Raw genomic sequence first — 23,712 nt, 5'->3', positions numbered from 1 at the left:
ACGTTATACACAATATAAATAAAATACACATAATATACACAAAATACACACAATATACGCAAAAATACTTTTACAAAATACATAGAGCAAAACACATACACATTGCACACAATACATACATTGCACACACAACATACACATAATACACAGTACAAACACTTCTCTAAACATACACTATACAAATAATACACACGTTATATATATGCTAAACACACTAAATACAAAGTATAGACCAAATACATACATTATACATATGCTAAACACAGTAAACACAAAGTATAGACCAAATACACCCTACGCGCACAGGGTGCACATACTGTAGTACACACCCTACACACATACACAATAATCACACATACACAATGCATATGTATATACATAAAATACACAAAATACACACATATATACCGAAAATACATGCACTACAAACACCATACACAATATACATTACATAATTCACATCATATTCAAAATACAATGCTAAACACATTATAAAAAAAGTTACACACTATGCACAGTTCATACAATACACACATTATGTGACACTATACATACATTCCGAATACCGTAAACAAAATACACACTATACACACACTTCAGACACACACGTACAAAATATACATACACACGCACACAGACTACTCACACAACAAAAATTACACACTTTTACTATGCACTACACAAAATACATACACTACACATTGCACAACAAAAATTACACACAATACAAACACACACTATAAATGAAAAAAACACAAGTATGTACACAAAATAAACACAAATAGGGAAAATACACTCACAACACACACACACTGCGCTTACAAAACACAAACTGCACACATTATAAGTATACACACTCTACACATACTATACACGAAATATATACACACGCACATGCACACACATATACACAAAATACATACAACGCAAATGCATAAACATACACTACCACACAACACACACTATAAATAAAATATAAATATTGCGTTACACACACAATACACAAAACACATACACAAAGTATAAACACTTCCTGAAACACACACTATATAAAAAATACACACATTCCACACATTATACAGCTACTAATCACACCAAACACAAAGTATAAATAAAATACATACTACGGGCATAGTATGCACACACTGCGCCCAAACACATAATACACAATGTATACTCAATGCAGTTGTGTATACACAAAATAAACACAATGCGCTCACGTGTAAACGCAAAATACATGCACCAAAAACAAACAGGTGAATCACCACACACAATATACACACACTATGTACAAAATGTACTCACTACACAAAAAATACACACATTACACAAAACTATACACAAAATACACACATTATACACAATACATACACTTTACACACAGAATGCATGTGATGCACAAAATACACACACTACACACTCATCCACAAAGTATACACTACGCACACAAAACACACTCTACACGTTATACACAATATAAATAAAATACACATAATATACACAAAATACACAATATACGCAAAATACATTTACAAAATACATAGAGCAAAACACATACACATTGCACACAATACATACATTGCTACACACTACACAAAAAATACACATGCTACACACCAAATACATACATTACCCACTACACACAATACGTACAACACACATTAATAGTATATACACTCTGCACATATACTATCCACAAAATATACGCAAGCACACATATACACAAAATGCAAACCTATTACACAATGTACACACACTACACGCCAAATACGTATGCTACACATACTACACAACACATAAAATACATACTTCATGCACTATACACATTATACATGCTATATACATTACACACAATACAAATTATATTCAAATACAAACATTGTGCTAAATACATTATAAAAAAAATAAACACTATACACAGAACACACTACACACTAACCACAAAACACAATGTATACACACATTACACATAATGTACTCCAAACACACACACTCTTACCATACTGCACAAAATACATTATTACACAATCTACGCATATTATACACAAAATACACACATTACACACACGCGCACACATATACACAAAATACACACATTACACACGCGCACATACATATACACAAAATACAAGCACTGCAAATGCATAAACACACACTACCGCACAAAATATAAACATTGCGCTTCACAACACAACATACACAATTCACAATACAAAGTGCAAAACATTATGCTAAAAACAAGCTACATAAAAAATACATACATTACACACAACTATACACAAAGTACACATATTATACACATTATATTCTCTTTAAGCACAAAATACGTGCGAAGCACAAAATACGTGCGATGCACAAACATACGCAAAATATACATTGAGCACACGCATACACAACGTAGACACACTACATACCCTACATATGTTGCACACACACAAAAAAATACATATACTGCGTTACACATACTCAATACACAAAATAATCACATATACACTACGTACTCTACATATGTTGCACACAACCACAAAAAATACATATACTGTGTTACACACTCAATACACAAAATAGTCACATATACACGAAACACAAATATTGCACACACCACACAAAATACAACAAAGTATATAACACCCATAATATAAACACTCTACACACAAAATACGTATACTAACACTGTTGCACACAATGTTTCCATACAATGTACACACTATACAAACAACATACTATAAAAAATACAAAGTATACAAACAACATACTATAAAAAATACAAAGTATACAATGTAAAAGAAAACACAATGAATACACAAAATACAAATAAATAGGAAAAATACAAACACAACACGCACATTATACAATATACACACTTTGCACATACTACACAAAAAAACACACATGCACAAACACATACACAAAATACATGCACTGCACAAACATACAAACACTCACTATACACTTCACACTATACACAAAATACCTATACTATACGTAAAATACAAACACCACACTAAACACACTATCAAAAAATACACACATTATAAATAAAACATACACAAATTATATAAACTATACACAATATACAAATTATACACAAAATAAATACTACGCGCAGTATACATACAACTACACACTAAGCGGTATAAAAAAATTAAAAATCCTAGAACAAAATGAGAGGTAGCTAACACACATATATAGAACAAACATTAAGCACAAAATACATGCACCGCACACATACAAAAAAAATACATATAAAAGAAATACACACATTATAAATAAAATATACACAAATTATATAAACTATACACAATATACAAATTATACACAAAATACATACTACGCGCAATATACACACAACTACACAATACGCGTGGTACATATAATATACACAAAACACCCACGCTACACAACGCCCACAATATACAAAAAATACAAACACATACTCAAAACACAAACTGCACACACTCTAATCAAAATACACACCGTACTTGCACACAAAATAATTGCACCAAACACCAATGTTGTCAAATAGCTGCCACAGCGAAGCAATGGCGGTGTATCATGGCAAATTGAACTACAATATAAACACAATCCACACAACATATACCACACGCCCACCCATACACACATAAAATTATATGGACTACAAACACATACAGATACATGCAAATTCACAAAATACACACGGTTCATACAATATAAAAAATACAAACAATGCGCACTCTACACTAGCACACTACACTATTACTATACACAAAATACAAAGGGCACACGGTACAAACACAAACACAAACACAAACACAAACACCCACACCCCCAAAATGAATCTTAACATTTCCCTTTATGTGATAGGCGAGATCTCTCTTGTTTGTGTGGGAAGTTAGGTATTTCTTTTCTCATCTTGGCTCCAAAGAAGTTAACACCTCCTTGACTCCTACAAAACAGAATAAACTATGTAAATCAACATATGAAATACAACATAAGTAAACAAATACTTAAAGGTGCATATTCATCAGTATCAACATAAATACAACCTAATAACCTAATATGCAGGATAGCAAGTTCTCGATCAAGAATCCAACCAAATTTGTTACCTTTTCGGCAACTACTATTCACACTTGTGCTTTATTATCTAAAGCAGGCATACATGTAGAAACATTTAAAATGAGATTTTATCATCAAAATTCATTTTCACATATTACTAAAATACTAATAAGTTAGGTGTTTTAAATTAGGAGATCTTAGTGTTTCTGGTGAAACTAAGTCCACTAATAACCTATAAAAAAGTGTTTCTGGTGAAAATCAATGAGCTAAAACATTTGCGTAGAAACACTTAGAAGTGAGAACCAGGACAACTCCGGGTTAGTCCTTACAAAAGTGTGTGCTCAAAGTGCACTAGCATATAACACCTCCCTGCTGAAGAACATGAGACATCTCTAGAACTTGATCAACATTAAAGTAGAGCTCTCTACACTACAACAGATTACATTACAAAGACTTCCTGCCAACCTTGCTACCATCAAATGTGTTGCATTTCGTATAAGTTTCTCATCAGGATCTGTGGCATAGTCCTGCCATTTAAAAACACATAATTTCTTCAGTATTCACATTGTTATATACACTACTGAAAATGGAAACTTCAGAATTAACAAATCGGAGAGAAATTAACCAAATTATTTACAACTACATAATCAAGCATGCACACAAACACCCTTACCCCAAATCTTAATCTTAACATTGTCCTTTTTGTGAAGGACAAGAAAATGAATGTGAGCGAAAACAAAATACTCCCTTGTTTGCGTTGAAAGTTAGGTGATGGGGGTTAGGTATTTCTTCTCTCATCTTGCCTCATTTAGAAGTTAACTCCTCCTTAGCTCCTAAAATACAAACACAGAAACAAACAAAATCAGTTATACAAATCAGCTTGTGAATATTAATAAATAAATTGAGCACAACAAATGCAACAAATACTTAAAGTGCATATTCAAAAGTATCAACTTAAAAACAACCAAATATGCTGGACAACAAGTTCTAGACAAAGAATCCGACAGAATTTGTAACCTTTTCAGCAGCTGCTATTCGGACTTGTGCTTCATTATCTAAAGCAGGCAAACATATGTTTAAACATATAAAAATGAGATTGTACAATCAAAATAACTCATTCTAATATCTAAGGAAAAACATTATCAATCTAAACAACATAATAAATATATTTTGCACATAAATTTTACATACCATGTAGGATCATTCCCACTTCTAGACCAAGCCCACCCAATGAAATTATATGGTGCATCATCGGAAATATTGTCCTAGGAATAAGTGCGTATTTTGAGCAACTCAAGAACAATCTGCTTAAGCTCGGTTCTTTGCAAACAGCAATAATTTACCATGTACGATCATTCCCACTTCTAGACCAAGCCCAGCCTATGAAATTATATGGTGCATCATCGGAAATATTGTCCTAGGAATAAGTGCATATTTTGAGCAACTCAAGAACAATCTGCATAAGCTCGGTTCTTTGCAAACAACAATAATTTACCTACATAGGAATCTAATGTCCATGATGCAAACCAATGCAGCATTAGACAAGTAATTTGCTCATTACATATCATTCATACTTTGTTGGATGTGGATTCTACAATTGAAGTCTAGACAAAACGCATGATCAAATCAAGAGTTGGAAAAGTCAGCATTCTAAAAGTTTTATGCTCAATCCACCATGTCTTTAAGAAAAGGAAAACAACATAATATGTTGACATCAATATATTGGAGGATACCAACTAAGATAATAGTAAAATAAACTTATAGCTATAGTTTGTAATTTTGTACTCCCTCCGTCCAACCATAAGCGAGGCAATTTTTTGGGCACGAGATTTTAAGAAATTGATATTTAAAGAGTTAAGGCGAATAGTATATATACCTTCTCTGAGATAGTATGGTACATTTGTCCCAGGATGCTCGGCAGACAGAGTTTCATTAGTATGATGTGCAGCATTTCCAGGTTCCTGCATTAATAGAGTTTACAGGTCAAAAAGTGCACAAGCAAATAATTGTTGATATATAACCCGAATGTACTCACGTTTGCATAACTGAAAGGTTTCATCAATAACTGGCCAAAGCAGGAGGGAATGAAGGAATGATGTCATTTTCTGGAGTTTGTGGACCATCGCCAATTGAATGTGAGATGAAGGAACTGAAAACGATCACCATAATTTTACTAATTTGATTTAATTTTGTTCTTGTTGCTCGCAGGGTTTACTCATTTGAAAACAACTACTAATAATTAAGAAATGATAGAAAATCAAAAGAAACCATAAACTAAACAAACCTTGGAGGTATCGGGGATCCAACAGGTTCTATCTCATCAGATCCAATTTCGGGTGTGTGGGGCATAGCACCAATTCCAGTGCTAACACTCATTTCGTCAGAAGTAGAGATGCAAATTGATAGGAAAATCCACCTACCGATGAAGCGGAGGGTCAAATTGGAAATGCATTTGAGCTCTGGATGGATCGATTCTTACCTGGAAAACGAGCAAAATGATACAACTAAATGAAAAAAATGAAATGAGACACAAATAAAGATCACAAAGATGAAAATAGATAATATGTACCCGACCACCTGAATCAACTTAGATGTCCAAGAATTTGTCAGAGAATAACCTCATAAACTGGTTGTTGGCTCATTTGACCTTGTACATAAAGGCTAGCATAAAAAATAGTTGCACAGCATTCTCTATACTTTCTCCTAATAGAATGTTGTTGATCTGTTTCCCATCAATGGTTTGGACTGCATGTATACAAGGTTAAAATGCAACAAGGGCAAAATAAAAACAATATGAATCCCAAACCCATAGACAATGGATTAAATTAATACAATCTTTTACCAAATTTTTATATCAGTTATTTGCTACTATTATTGCTTTAAAAAGTAAATCCCATTTATCGGAAAAAACATCAACAGACTCTACATTCACCAGAGAGAAAATATCAAGAGACCATAGAAAATACTATAAGATATGTACTTGGTCTTGTTCGGCAGCGTGTCTTGTTCAGCAGCACAAATTTATTTTCACATATTAAAATATTAATAAGTTAGGTTTTTAAATTAGGGAATCTTAGTTCTCCAACCCTTGAGAGAAACTAGTCTACACTAATAACCCATAAAAGAGTATTTATGGTGAAAATCAATAGAAAAAACCTTGCATACACACACAAATAGGATAAATTACAACCACAAAAAAAAGAATGCACGCAAACACCCACACCTCAAAACTATTCTAAACATTAGCCTCAATGTGAAGGACAAGAAAATGTAAAGGGAGATAGAATACTTCCTTGTTTACGTAGAAAGCAAGTAAGGGGTGGTGCCCCCCTATACCAGAAGTGAGAACTAGGACAACTCCGGGTTAGTCCCTACAAAACTGTGTGCTCAAAATGTACTAGCATAAAAATCCTACGAGTAGTGGTTACAGCTATAACACCTCACTGCTGAAGAACAGGGGACATCTCTGGAACTTGATCAACACTGAAGTAGAGCTATCAACATGGGACCGAGTTCTGCTTGCTACGCAGCTTTACACTCAACCTGGAATGAACATAAGCAGAAATTAGATGAGCAGTACGAGCAAACTCAAGTACACAGTCCAAAGCAAATTTGGTCCCTCGATAGCTAACTGTTGTAGAAAAACAAAAATGTTGGAATAATATTTAAAATTTTTAGTGTATCACAACATTTCCAGAGCGGTTAACAATTTAGGAAGATTTGTATCAGTGGATGGATTCCATTCATCAGTGTCAACTCTGATTGTGATTCCTGCTAAGTCGTATAGTGTTTCTAATTATAACCAATTAGTTTGGTTGATTCTAACAAGTCTTTATTCGTATCTCTTGTTTTATTTTTAATAGTTATTATGGAAATCACTTGCTAAGATGGAAAGGAGATTATCATTAGTCACCAGCTGTCTAGAAGATCACTTGCTAATACTTATTATACAAGAAACTAATAATGCAAAGGTTATCAATACCTTACAGGTTACATTACCAAGACTTCCTGCCAACCTTGCTACCATCAAATGTGTTGCATTTCGTATAAGTTTCTCATCAGGATCTGTGGCATAGTCCTGCCATTTAAAAACACATAATTTCTTCAGTATTCACATTGTTATATACACTACTGAAAAATGGAAACTTCAGAATTAACAAATCGGAGAGAAATTAATCAAATTATTTACAACTACATAATCTAGCATGCACACAAACACCCTTACCCCAAATCTTAATCTTAACATTGTCCTTTTTGTGAAGGACAAGAAAATGAATGTGAGCGAAAACAAAATACTCCCTTTGTTTGCGTTAAAAGTTAGGTGATGGGGGTTAGGTATTTCTTCTATCATCTTGCCTCATTTAGAAGTTAACTCCTCCTTAGCTCCTACAATACAAACACAGAAACAAACAAAATCAGTTATACAAATCAGCTTGTGAATATTAATAAATAAATTAAGCACAACAAATACTTAAAGTGCATATTCAAAAGTATCAACTAGAAAACAACCAAATATGTTGGACAGCAAGTTCTAGACAAAGAATCCGACAGAATTTGTAACCTTTTCAGCAGCTGCTATTCGGACTTGTGCTTCATCATTATCTAAAGCAGGCAAACATATGTTTAAACATATAAAAATGAGATTGTATCATCAAAATAACTCATTCTAATATCTAAGGAAAAACATTATCAATCTAAACAACATAATAAATAAATTTTGCACATAAATTTTGCATACCATGTAGGATCATTCCCACTTCTAGACCAAGCCCAGCCTATGAAATTATATGGTGCATCTTCGGAAATATTGTCCTGAGAATAAGTGCATATTTAGAGCAACTCAAGAACAATCTGCTTAAGCTCGGTTCTTTGCAAACAGCAATAATTTACCTACATAGGAATCTAATGTCCATGATGCAAACCAATGCAGCATTAGACAAGTAATTAGCTCATTACATATCATTCATACTTTGTTGATTGTGGATTCTACAATTGAAGTCTAGACAAAACGCATGATCAAATCAAGAGTTGGAAAAGTCAGCATTCTAAAAGTTTTATGCTCAATCCACCATGTCTTTAAGAAAAAGGAAAACAACATAATATGTTGACATCAATATATTGGAGGATACCAACTAAGATAATAGTAAAATAAACTTATAGCTATAGTTTATAATTTTGTACTCCCTCCGTCCAACCATAAGCGAGGCAATTTTTTGGGCACGAGATTTTAAGAAATTGATATTTAAAGAGTTAAGGCGAATAGTATATATACCTTCTCTGAGATAGTATGGTACATTTGTCCCAGGATGCTCGGCAGACAGAGTTTCATTAGTATGATGTGCAGCATTTCCAGGTTCCTGCATTAATAGAGTTTACAGGTCAAAAAGTGCACAAGCAAATAATTGTTGATATATAAACCGAATGTACTCACGTTTGCATAACTGAAAGGTTTCATCAATAACTGGCCAAAGCAGGAGGGAATGAAGGAATGATGTCATTTTCAGGAGTTTGTGGACCATCGCCAATTGAATGTGAGAAGAAGGAACTGAAAACGATCACTATAATTTTACTAATTTGATTTAATTTTGTTCTTGTTGCTCGCAGGGTTTACTCATACGAAAACAACTACTAATAATTAAGAAATGATAGAAAATCAAAAGAAACCATAAACTAAACAAACCTTGGAGGTATCGGGGATCCAACAGGTTCTATCTCGTCAGAGCCAGTTTCGGGTGTGTGGGGCATAGCACCAATTCCAGTGCTAACACTCATTTCGTCAGAAGTAGAGATGCAAATTGATAGGAAAATCCACCTACTGATGAAGCGGAGGGTGAAACTGGAAATGCATTTGAGCTCTGGATGGATCGATTCTTGCCTGGAAAACGAGCAAAATGATACAACCAAATGAAAAAAATGAAATGAGACACAAATAAAGATCACAAAGATGAAAATAAATAATATCATAATATGTACCTGACCACCTGAATCAACTTAGATGTCCTAGAATTTGTCAGAGAATAACCTCATAAACTCTTTGTTGTAAATATGACAGGTCTAGCTTAGGACAAAAGGCTCATTTGACCTTGTACATAAAGGCTAGCATAAAAAATAGTTGCACAACATTCTCTATACTTTCTCCTAATAGAAAGTTGTATCTGTTTCCCATCAATGGTTTGGACTGCATGTATACAAGGTTAAAATGCAACAAGGGCAAAATAGAAACAATATGAATCCCAAACCCATAGACAATGGATTAAATTAACACAATCTTTTACCAAATTTTTTATATCAGTTATTTGCTAGTATTATTGCTTTAAAAAGTAAATCCCATTTATCGAAAAAAACATCAACAGACTCCACGTTCACCAGAGAGAAAATATCAAGAGACCAGAGAAAATACTATAAGATATGTACTTGGTCTTGTTCGGCAGCGTGTCTTGTTCAGCAGCACAAATTCATTTTCACATATTAAAATATTAATAAGTTAGGTGTTTTAAATTAGGGAATCTTAGTTCTCCAACCCTCGAGAGAAACTAGTCTACACTAATAACCCATAAAAGAGTATTTATGGTGAAAATCAATAGAGAAAATCTTGCATACAAACACAAATAGGATAAATTACAACCACAAAAAAAGAATGCACGCAAACACCCACACCTCAAAACTATTCTAAACATTAGCCTCAATGTGAAGGACAAGAAAATGTAAAGGGAGATAGAATACTTCCTTGTTTACGTAGAAAGCAAGTAAGGGGTGGTGCCCCCCTATACCAGAAGTGAGAATCAGGACAACTCCGGGTTAGTCCCTACAAAACTGTGTGCTCAAAGTGTATTAGCATAAAAATCCTACGAGTAGTGGTTACAGCTATAACACCTCACTGCTGAAGAACAGGGGACATCTCTGGAACTTGATCAACACTGAGGTAGAGCTATCAACACGGGACCGAGTTCTGCTTGCTACGCAGCTTTACACTCAACCTGGAATGAACATAAGCAGAAATTAAATGCGCAGTAAGAGCAAACTCAAGTACACAATCCAAAGCAAATTTGGTCCCTCGATAGCTGATCTAACTGTTGTAGAAAAACAAAAAACGTTGGAATAATATTTAAAATTTTTAGTGTATCACAACATTTCCAGAGCGGTTATCAATCGAGGAAGATTTGTATCAGTGGAGGGATTCCATTCATCGGTATCAACTCTGATCGTGATTCCTGCTAAGTCATATGGTATTTCTAATTAAAACCAATTAGTTTGGTTGATTCTAACAAGTCTTTATTCGTATCTCTTGTTTTATTTTTAATAGTTATTATGGAAATCAAGACGCATTGATGGAAAGGAGATTATCATTAACCACCAGCTGAAATGGCTGATCTAGAAGATCACTTGCTATGGCCAAGCCCTAAAGTGACCTTCTGAGTTGGCTTGATATTCAACCGCGTTAAGGTTCCTAACTGTGATGTAAAGGCCTTTCCAATCAGTACACAAGTTATAAAAAGTGATTTTCTGACAATTCACAAGATCATTAACATTTAATATACAAGAAAGTAATAATGCAAAGGTTATCTATACCTTACAGGTTACATTACCAAGACTTCCTGCCAACCTTGCTACCATCAAATGTGTTGCATTTTGTATAAGTTTCTCATCAGGCTCCGTGGCATAGTCCTGCCTCTTAAAAACACATAACTTCTTTAGTATTCACATTGTTATATACACTGCTGAAAAAGGAAACTTCAGAATCAATTCACATCAGGCTCCGTGGCATAGTCCTGCCACTTAAAAACACATAACTTCTTTAGTATTCACATTGTTATATACACTGCTGAAAAAGGAAAATTCAGAATCAACAAATCAGAGAGAAATTAATCAAATTATTTACAGCCACATAATCAAAATGCACAAAGACCCTAACCCCAAATCTTAATATTAACATTGCCCTTTATGTGAAGGACGAGAAAATGTGAGCGGACACAAAATACTCCCTTGTTTGCTTTAGAAGTTAGGTGATGGGGGTTAGTTATTTCTTCTCTCGTCTTGCCTCATTTAGAAGTTAGCTCCTACTTAGCTCCTACAATACAAACACAAAAACAAACAAAATCAGTTATACAAATCAGCTGGCGAATATAAATAAAGAAATTAAGCACAACATATGGAAGGTTGTGAATGTGACAGGTGTCCTAGATTAGGACAAAGGTATCATTTGACCTGGCACATAAAGGCAAGCATAAAAAAAAAGTGGCACCCCTAGTAGAAAATTGATGATCTATTTCCCCATCACTGATTTGGACTGCATGTAAACAAGGTTAAAAATGAAACAAGGACAAACTACAAGCAATATGAATTCTAAACCCATACACAATGTACTAAATTAACACAAGCCTTTACCATATTTTTAATATTAGTTATTTGCTTGTATTATTGCTTTAATAAGTAAATCCCATTCATCGGTGAAAACATCAACAGACTCCACGTTCACCACAAAGAATATATCAAGACACCATAGAAAATATAAGATATGTACTTGGTCTTGTTCAGCAGCATGTATTGTTCATTTTCACATATTATTAAAATACTACTAAGTTAGGTGTTTGAAATTAGGGAATCTTAGTTCTCCAACTCTTGAGAGAAACTAAGTGTACACAAATAACCCATAAAAACTGTATCTGGTAACAATCAATAGAGAGAAAACCTTGCATGCACACACAAATAGGATAAATTATAACCACAAAAAGAAGAATGCACGCATATACCCACACCCCAATGTGAAGGACAAGAAAATGTTAAGGCAAATCAAATACTTACATGTTTGGGTAAAAAGCAAGTAAGCAGTCGTGCCATGATCACACCCCTATACCGGAAGCGAGAACCTGGACAACTCTGTGATTAGTCCCTACAAAGAGATTGATCAAAGTGTACTAGCATAAAATTCCTACGAGTAGTGGTTACAGCTATAACACCTTACTGTTAAAGAACAGGGGACATCTCTAGAACTTATCAACACTGAAGTAGCGCTCTCAACACGTGACCGAGTTATGCTTGCTACGCAGCCTTAGACTCAACCTGGAATGAACAATAGAAAAATTTAGATGAGCAGTACGAGCAAACTCTCAAGTTTGCAATCTAAAGCAAATTTGGTCTCCTGATAGTTGATCTAACTGTCGTAGACAAACACAAATGCTGGAATAATATTTAAAATTTGAAGTGTATCACAACATTTCCAGAATGATTATCAATCGAGGAAGATGTGTATCAGTGGATGGATTCCATTCATCGGTGTCAACTGACCTTCTAAGCTCACTTGATAACGAACCAAGTAAAGGTTCCTAAATATATTGTAAGGGCCTCTTCAATCAACACGCATGGTATATAAAGTGATGTTTTGACAAATTCACAAGATCATTAACATTTAACACAGGAAAGTAATAAAGCAAAGGTTATCTATACCTTAAAGGTTACATTAGCAAAAGACTTCCTGCCAACCTTGATACCATCAATTGTGTTGCATTTAGTATAAGTTTCTCATCAGGCTCCATGGCTTAGTCCTGCCATTTAAAATCACATAACTTCTTTAGTATTTACATTGTTATATACACTACTGAAAAAAGGACCCTTCAGCATCAACGAATCGGAAAGAGTAATTAAATTATTTACTGCAGGAAAATTGTTTGTAAAGTTAAGCAATGTAGGAAACTTCTCCAATATGTATCATATGTCCAATCATTAATTTGATTTTCCTACATGAGCTTATATGATTTTTGGAGTCACGAGCCATAGAAGTGGTAACAAGCTGTTTACATTCTGGCATCGCAGGAAATATTAAAATCATGAGAAAGATCAGAGGAAGTGGAGAGTTAATGTAATAAATAGAAAACCATCAGAGATAATTTTTAGTTTTCTTGGAAGTGCTCACATATGACTCCTCTGCTATGATAGCATAATTTTTAGTTTTCTTGGAAGTTCTCATACAATGAAATCGACTTCAAAATTTTGAACCTGCTACTTCATGCTTAAGTCAATCCAACACCATACATAAGAAAAAGAAATCATAGCCTAAGAGGCACAACATGTCACAATATATATAGTATATGAAATTTTGGCTAAACATCATGACAAACCCAACAACAAAACCAGACTGTGGATTCAATAATTTCATGCCCAGATTCATACCAGAAAAAACATTTAGAACAATAAGTATATAAGATCTAACCAAAAAGTACTGCTTCCTTTCAGGGTACTTTGAAAAAAAATTGTATTCCTCAAAAGATTAGCAAACATATACTCGTATATAGACTGTTATGCATTTACTAACGAAATGCTAAAATGCTAGAGGCAATCTCCATCATATCTAGCATCAGTATTTGGCCATAAAATTCGACACATAGAACTTTGAAATACTGATCTCTTACAAGCAAGAATCATCCAATGACGTGTTCATTTAAATAGTGGGACAAGCTTCCAACAAGGTATTCAAAAGTGATGAAAATGTGTGTCGCAATACCTTTAAAATAGTGGGACAAGCTTCCACAAAGATATTCAAAAGTGAACCCAAAGGTTGAATGTGACTAGGAGAGAGGTCCTGAACATCTTTCAGAAACTTGATCTATTCCTGGAGGCATGCACATAAACCGGAGCATGAAATTACAATCATAACATACCATAAGATGGCACTGGCAGATGCAAATTCTAAAATTAGTCTCACATAATGATTTCTTTACACAACAACAGACATTAACTTGCTTTCTTTGTGTCCTGGGGATCTTAATAGGATAGGGAGGGATTTTAAAAAAGAGAAAACACTAACTTCATAGAAAGCATCTATATTTGACACTAATTGAGTGCTCATCCAGCTTCCAAGGCCCATGATTTCTTTTTTAGATGCAAGTACAGCAAACCAAATGCCAAAGTAAAAAAGAAACATATCTAGTAGGGTCCTTGGGAAAGAGCCTGTGAAACATTTTAACAGGTATATTAAGATGTCAAGATTTGACAATGAATGGGGTTTATATATCAAAGAAATACTAATATAGCACATTTATGTACACGGCATATGACACAAAAAAAATAGATAATAGGTAGTATATATTAATTATAGATGCAAGGTAGCAAAAAGTGGATTAGAAAAAGTAGGAAATCACCATGCACAATATAATACCCAAAACTATAGGCGCTACAACCAAGAAGAAGAAGATTAAGCAAAGAAGGCTTACTCTTTCCCCCCGCTTCTTCTAAGTTAAGAACTCAGTCGCCCCCTGCCGCCCCACGACTTGCCCCCACCGGGCCGCCGCCCCCAGATCTTGCTCACCCAAGTGCGGCGCGTTTTTAACAACGCTAATATAAACAAGCATAAAGGTAAAAAATTAGTTTCTAAAATAAATTCTCGTCTATTTATGTACCAGGCAGTATCACTGAAAGCACCTGAAGAAGTGATTTCCACGTAGTTGGGCTTCGGCCTTCAGATCGACTAAGAAATTCTAGTCTATTTTTGCACGAGGAACTATCACAGAAAGCACCTTAGTTGCACAAGAGATAACATTTGCAAGAATGAATCTGAATGCTTAGAGAGGCCCTTCAGATCAACTAAGAGTAACACGAGAATATGTTGAATTATCTCAGTCGCCTCAAATACAATAGGATTGGCACACAGCTCTTTAATCTGACTCAAACTGAAATTATTTCCTACATACAGACAAGAAAAGGGTTACAGGTTTAGTGGAACATGTAGAAAGAATCCAAGGAAATAAAAATAATAAATTGTTGTATGCATTCCACTTCCTACAACTAAACAAAAAATTATATCTAAATGTATGTACAACGAAGAGAATGACTAACCACACATCCTGGTATCGTGATCTTCAGATTTTGGACCCAGCAAGACCAACTCCAATTTTATCACGTAGCGAAAAATGTAGAGCATCAGAAAGTTTTTGCAGTAGTTCCTCATTGATGGCTTTAGTATGAACTGAGAGACACTTAATATCGAAGTGGTCAAAACTGACTTCGAGCAGTAATACGCTACCCTCCATTCCACTGTATACTCCGAGGAACAAGTTAGACAATTACCCACTCATATCAAACACCCTCGAGCAAGTTAGACAATAAAGCACAGTTGTAAGATATTAGATAATCCTCTCCTTCAAGTCACACCAACGAATCAGTAGGGAAATTAGGTCGACCATGAATTCACTCGCGGGTAAAACTTTCGAACAAGAATTGTACACGAACTAATTCCCTAAGACCTAGGCATCCCATGCTTCAATATAAGTTCGAGTTGTGTCTTGGGAGTCTCAAACCATCGTCACTAATTCCTAAAGAGAAGTTCTTCCGGCTATTCTTTATTTTAAGCACATAAGATCTTTCTCCCAAATTCAAGCAAAATTCATCGCTCACAAGTCAATATGATGCATAAATGAAAAGGTCTTATTCATTGGGATGTAATGGGGCTTTTGGTAAAGGTGGGATAATATATGGTTAAGTAGCTTACCACCATTATTAAAATACTAGCACATCCATCACAACATATTTCACATCTCAGTCAATGCGTACAAATTTCTCACAGCTCAACACCCCAAACATGAGATTTTTCGACCATCTAACCATGTCAACTTATTCTTTTGAGCATTCTTTTATCATTTCTATTTTTCGCTCAATATTTTTTTTCAAGCCTTGGCTTTTTTTTACTCAAGAAGGCTGCCTTTTTATTTATTTTTTTTCTAGCCTTGGCTTTTTTTTTACTCAAGAAAGACTGCCTTTTTATTTATTTTTTTTCTAGCCTTGGCTTTTTTTTACACATGAAAGGCTGCCTTTTTATATATTTTTTTCTAGCCTTGGCTTTTTTTTTACTCATGAAAGGCTGCCTTTTTTCTTTTTTTTTCTAGCCTTGGCTTTTTTCTAAACACGAAAGGCTGCCTTTTGATTCTATTTTCGTTTGAAGTTACAGCTTTTCACTCACCTTGTATCTCAGTACAAATGAATACCACCAATGAATGGTCCAAAACTTCCATCTTTATCTTGCCACCATAATACCCTCCCAAGGATGTGCTAGCACTTTAATTTTGGTGACTAGGGAAGAAAATATAGGCCAACAAATGGATATAATAGGTAAGCTGATATAGTGACTTTAAAATTTTCAACAAAGAAATTGGGCTTTTGGGCTCAAACTGGCTCACTAGGGGTTTTATGCAGGGTCAGGCATGTGATAATTTGGATATGAGGCTTTTATTCCTATTGCCTAAATCATTTTTATGCACCAATATCAACAAGATTGCAACTCATAAAGCTCTCATTCAGTCGATCGGCCCTATGACTTTTTCAATTAATTTTTCAAAACCGGAATAGTTCTCTCTCCTTAGCTCAAGAAATCGGACAACAAAGAACACTGTTATCACTTATTTGAAGCATGGGAAAACTAGGACTCCAGAAGTTAGTAAGCAACAACTAAGTTTGCAGATCAACCCTTGAGAAAAATGAAGTCTACACTAATAACCCCTTTAGAAGTTAGCTCATCCTCAACTCCTACACAGCAAATACAAAACAAACAAATTCAATTATATAAATCAGCTGATAAATAAAAATAAAGAAATGAAGCACAACAAGTAACAAATAAGTGCATATTCAAAAGTATCAACTTAAATGCAACCTAATATGTTGGACAGCAAGTTCTAGATAAAGAATCCAACAGAATTTGTAACCTTTTTGGCAGCTGCTATTCATACTAGTGCTTCATTCATACTAGTGCTTCATTATCTAATGCAGGCACGCTTATGTAGAATTATATGAAAATGAGGTTTTATCATCCAAACAACTCATTCTAATAACAAGGAAAAACATATAAATCTTAACAAAATAATAAATACATTTTGAACATTAATTTTACATTCAATGTAGGATTGACATCATTCACACATCTAAACCAAGGCCAGCATATGAAATTATACAATGCATCATTGGAGAATTAGTGCGCACTTTGAGCAAAGCAAGAACAATCTGCTTAAGCTCGGTTCTTTGCAAACAGTTATATAATTAGTAATTCACCTACATAGGAATCTAATGCCCATGATGCAAACTAATGCAGCTTTAGACATGTAATTAGCTCATTATCTAACATTCATACCATGTTGATGTGGATTCTTCAATTGAAGTCTAGGTAAAACGCATGATCATATCAAGAGTTGGAAAAGTCAGCATTCTAAAAGTTTTAGGCTCAATCCACCATGTCATTTTAGAAAGAAAAAAATACCACATAATAAGTTGACATCAACATATTGGAGGATACCAACTAAGATAATAGTAAAATAAACTTATAGCTATAGTTTGTAATTTTGTATTCCCTCCGTCCAACCATAAGCGAGGCAATTTTTTGGGCACTAGATTTAAGTAACTGACATTTAAAGAGTTATGGCACATAGAATATATACCTTCTCTGAGATGGTATGGTACATATCTAATGCATCACCAAAGGTTATAAGTGGCTTTTGTCCCAGGATGCTCAGAAAACAGAGCTGCATTAGTAGGATCAGCATTTCCAGGTTCCTACATTAATAAAGTGCACAGGTAAAAAATTGCACAAGCAAACAATGGCTGATATGTAACAGAATGTACTCACTTTTGCATAACTGGAAGGTTCCATCAGTAGCTGGCCAAAGCATGAGAGACTGAAGAAATGATGTCGTTTTCAGCGTTTGTGGACCATCGCCAATTGAAATGTGAGATGAAGGAACTGAAAACGATTACCATAATTTCACTAATTTGATTACTTTTTGTTTTTGTTGCTCGCAGGGTTTACTCATAGGAAAACAACAACTAATAATTAATAAATGATATGAAAATCAAAAGAAATCATAAATGAAACTAACCTTGTATGGGAATCTGGGATCCAACAGGTTCTATATCGTCAGCCAATTTCCGTGTCTGGGGCATAGCACCAATTCCAATGCTAACAAGGCCAGATGAGTAAATGCTACCACTTATTTGGTCAGAAGTAGAGATGCAAATATCCTGGAAAATCCACCTCCTGACTAAGCGGGGGGGGGGAGGAGTGGAAATGCATTTGAGCTCTGGGTGGGTGCACCGATTCTGGCCTAGAAAACAGAAAAATATTGCAAATAAAATGACAAAATTAAATGAGATACAAATAAAGATCACAAAGATGAACTAGAGACTATATATCTGGCCACGTGAATCAACTAGATGTCCTAGAATTTGTCAAAGAATCACCTCATAAACTCGTTGTGAATGTGATAAGTGGCCTGGCTTAGCACAAAGAGCTCATTTGACCTTGCGCATAAAGGCTAGCATAAGAAAAAGTGGCACAACACTGTCTCTGTGCTTTCTCCAAACAGAAATATGTTTATCTGTTTCCCCATCAATCGTTTGGACTGCATGTAAACAAAGTTACAATGCAACAAGGACAAAATACAAACAATATGAATTCCAAACCCATACACAATGGACTAAATTAACACAACACTTTAAATAAATTTTTATCAGTTATTTGCTAGTATTATTGCTCTAATAAGTAAATCCCACTCAACCGAAAAAACATCAATAGAATCCACGTTCAGCACAGAGAAAATATCAAGAGACCATTGTAACTCTCCACACTGTAAATCATGTGGCCTTACCATTTAGGACCCACTTAGTATACACTGGAAGGAACTTCATCATCCAGTTGGTTAAAAGTACGTATGTTTTTCAGACATGATAGGCATCAATGATTACACGACACGGAAACATGCATGGCCTATGTATTTCTTTAATCTTGATCAAGGCTTCCAAGTTTATTTAAACTAAATCATGAAACCTACCAGTGAAACAAAAGTCACAAGAAAGCCTTAATTAACTTTTCTTCCAGAAACATATCAAAGAGAGAGAGTAAAAGACGGAAATATAAGAAATGCACTTGGTCTTGTTTAGAAGCAGCATAAATTCATTTTCACAACCTTTTCACAGGCTGGTGTATTAATAGGTCTTGTAATCCATATTCACCGGCTGGTGTGGTTATTTCACTGGCTATGCAATTAAACAATCCAGAATTTGATCAGATTGGCCTGAACATCTATCAATGCAGAAAGATGATGAAAAAAAATCAGATTTCACCAAGGAGAAGCACAGACCATATTCTAATCGAACAGGTCACACTCTAAGAGCTGAGAAAGAAACTAGGCAAATTTAGCCACTAGCCAGACTCATTCGAACAAGGATTAACAAATTAGCCCACAAAATCATTTACTTCTCAAAATTGGACGGACTTTATCCAACACAAAGAAAATGCTCAAGGCAGCACTACTAGGTACAGCCCTACTCATTTAGATAAAGATGCTCCCCTTATATTAGTAATTACAAGTAGAAGAGGGGATCTTGTTGTGTTCATTGGTCAAACTCAACCTTTCTTCTTCTCAAAATCAACTCTAAATGCAAAATGTAACAATACTAAATTAGGTGATGCTACTATGGATTCAGCAGCCCTCAGCCACACTGACCTCAACCATGTAAACTAAGCAAAAACATAATCAATCCTTTTAAAACACAAACCCCAAAATGATGAACAAATTGACCTAAACTATACAAAGAAAAAAAAGAAAATACAAACTGATTACCTGAAGACGTGGTGGCTGTTGAGAGGAACGGCGGCGGAGGTTTAGCGAGAGGCTTCTCTGTGCGGGTTGACTCTCCATTCTACTCGGACTATAATCACTGACGGACCCAGGTGGGGTCTCGTGGGGTCGGCCGACCCCACCGCCAGCCACCGAGCATTGCCGGAAAACTTGAATAATCGACCTTTGACCTCCGACCCCACGGAAGGTCCACCCCCTCCGAATCCTTCAGTATTTGAAGGTAAACAAGAGAGGAATAAGAAAAATCATTGTGAAGAATAGAGAAGGAATATGGGGAAGTCCGGAGGCAGAAAAGTTCAGATCTGGTTCTTTTTTAGAATCGAGGAAGACAACCGTTGTTCTTCCTTTTTTTTCAAATCGAGGGCTCACTAAATGAGTCGAGGAAGACAACCGTTTCTTCCTTTTTTCCAAATCGAGGGCTCACTTAAAAAGTTGACTGATTTAATTGAATAAATAAATTGGTTTGATTGTTATTTAATGGCCATTCCCCTTCTAATTCTATACATAATTTTCATTTTTTTTAATGGCCAATCCATTGTGATTCTATTTTATTCAAATTATTGATAATAACCAAGAAATTATTATTTAAAATATCTAAATATCAATTTATAAAAAATAATTTAAAACCAATGATTTTACTTCAATTCTTTTTTATTCAAATTATTGATAAATAACCAATAAATTATTATTTAAAATTAAATATAAATTTATAAATAAATATTTAAATTATTAAAACCCATGATTTTACTTCAACAATTTTATACGGAGTAATTTGTAGATATGAAATCTCTTAGAAATGTACCATAAAAATAGAACTATTTAAATTTTATTATTTTAATAATTTTTAAATACAATATTATATATATTATTAAAACTTTGTTATATTCGATCCCACGAGATTCATATCCCGGATCCTCAAGCATTCAATATGTCCTAATTTACATCGGACAAATCTCTTTATCAATTATATCACCATGATATACCATGGAAAAAATAACTCCACAGTTTTTCTCTAGAAATCAATTAATTGACACAACAAATTGAAGAAAAATATCTTTGCATTTGCTTTGGCAATGGAAACAGCTTTAAATACAAAGGAAATTCAACAGATGAACAAAATTCTAGACTTCCTTACCTAGACATTTTTGCTACGGGTGATGGGCACAAAAGAGAGGGAAGAAATTGGTTGAGAGAGAGAGGGAGAAGATGGATGCGTGTTGTTGGTTTGAGAATGGCGGCCAGAGCAAGGGAGTTTCTCCGAAGCACCTCTTTTTTGAATGTGAACAAAGAAACGCTTCAATGATGAACTACCGTATGATATAAATAAAGAAAATACTATACAATCATATGAATGAGCCTCCACGTGTCATCTCCTTCTCTCATAGTTTTGTCTGCAATTGCACCGAAGAAGTGAGAATGGAACTCTAAGACAAAAATTCTATCAAATTTATGCACACCGATTTACTAGGGTTCCCGAGTTTTTGTAATTTTAAAGAGGAGAGGGTAGCGCAGGTGATGAGCTTACGTTCTTCAGAATAATTCTATGTGTGCACACTTAATTTAAAGCAAGCAAACAGGTCTAGGAAATTCACTAAACTGACGGGTCTAGCAGATACTAAACATATTCGGGTATTGTTGACTGCACATTCAGAACTGCTATCAGAACCTTAACCCACTATATTATTGGCTAGTATAGGGAAGCAAGGATCGATCCCACTAGGAAGAACGTGTTACAAAAGCGTTTTAGATGTTTTGGAAAGGATTTTTCGGCTGCTGCCACGCAACTCAGTAGGTTAAGTTAAAACTCCTAGACTTGGCAGAAATTGAAAGACTATTCTATCTAACTGACCTAGCGGACAAGAACAATACGAACGTATGCATGAACATCAAACGTAAACGAACGATCTAATCTAAGCTAGCAACAGAAAATACCTGGAATAAAACGATCATTTTGAGTTTTTCACGAAATAGCCAGAAAATATGCAAAAGTAAGTGGGGACCAGTTTCTCTAACTAACCTAATAACAGGAAAAGCTCTGAAAAGCAGAAAAGAACAACTCTAGATGCATATCTGATTCTAACTACTAAGAAACTTCACCTTCTTTACGAGATCAAAGCAGAAACAGAGTATAACAGGGCATCAAACAACACATGGAACAGATCAAACTTCGGATTAAGACTCAGACATGAAAATCAAGCATGAAACTATCAGATCTAATCTACTTGACCTAGCAGAATTGAAAACGAACAGTAACAAGCAAGAACCATGTAGATTCAGAACAGAGCATATCAGATCCACAAACTCAGACTTAAATTCAACACAGATCTCAACGTTGCCACTTTCAGATCCATCCTCCTCAACTCAGATCCACAACACCAACTTGAATCCAACTGATTCCAACCTCAAACAACCCACAATTGTTAAACGCATCCAAAATAGTAAAAATCAAACATCAACTCCACGAGATCCTAAGAAACAACAACCTTGATAAATTTAATGTCATTTACAGTAGTATACTATATCTTATTGAAATTGACAACATGGTGAAGAGAGGGAGACCGTACAAGATCAACCCAACTCAAAATATAGGTGATCGAATGTGTACATTAATTGGTAAATTTACCCATTGTTTAGGGCAATTTGTACATTATGTCATACTCAGGTTCTACATTAATTGGTTCTACATTATTTTAGCTAGATCTATACATCATGTAGCTAGAATACATTCTTTGTTTGTTTGTGTTTCAACATTGAATCAAATTCGTACATTATTTCTATATGATGTTGTACATTATTGTTTTTATATGCTCTATTTTTATATGATTTTATTTTTTTATGTCTGCTTTGGATATCATATTGTAAATAATGTACGAATATTAGCATTTAATGTACACGTGTAAGTATTTAATATTTAGCAGGAGTTAAATCCATACCCTTTGGGTTTAGCAATCCATGGAGCTAGGTTGTAGTACCACCATATGCATTGAATTTCATTTTTTATGTGTTTTAGATTGCATACAGTACATAATGTACGAAAAGTGGCATTTAATGTACATGCGTA

At 34.6% G+C, this 23,712-nt stretch overlaps 1 long non-coding RNA gene across 1 annotated transcript; it reads right to left on the bottom strand.

Moving 5' to 3' along the window:
• Positions 1–3,664: 3,664 nt before the first annotated feature.
• LOC121752056 lies at positions 3,665–21,027 on the bottom strand. Its single transcript, XR_006040239.1, has 28 exons — positions 20,634–21,027; positions 19,977–20,092; positions 19,252–19,412; positions 18,891–19,115; positions 18,641–18,754; positions 18,453–18,567; positions 15,868–16,065; positions 15,454–15,714; positions 15,246–15,366; positions 14,537–14,644; positions 13,483–13,580; positions 12,996–13,098; positions 12,841–12,905; positions 11,608–12,106; positions 9,719–11,015; positions 9,470–9,583; positions 9,311–9,395; positions 8,777–8,850; positions 8,600–8,640; positions 8,264–8,424; positions 8,021–8,116; positions 6,608–7,581; positions 6,323–6,517; positions 6,074–6,187; positions 5,915–5,999; positions 4,712–4,871; positions 4,504–4,565; positions 3,665–3,928 (listed from the first exon to the last, which is right to left on the bottom strand). It is a non-coding gene; the product is annotated as an uncharacterized LOC121752056 (long non-coding RNA).
• Positions 21,028–23,712: the final 2,685 nt, after the last annotated feature.

Source organism: Salvia splendens, chromosome 10, assembly GCF_004379255.2.
Source record: "Salvia splendens isolate huo1 chromosome 10, SspV2, whole genome shotgun sequence".
In the NCBI taxonomy this organism is placed as follows: Eukaryota; Viridiplantae; Streptophyta; class Magnoliopsida; order Lamiales; family Lamiaceae; genus Salvia; species Salvia splendens.
The sequence above is the reverse complement of the archived record's forward strand: the minus strand, read 5'-3'. Positions and strand labels throughout refer to the sequence as shown.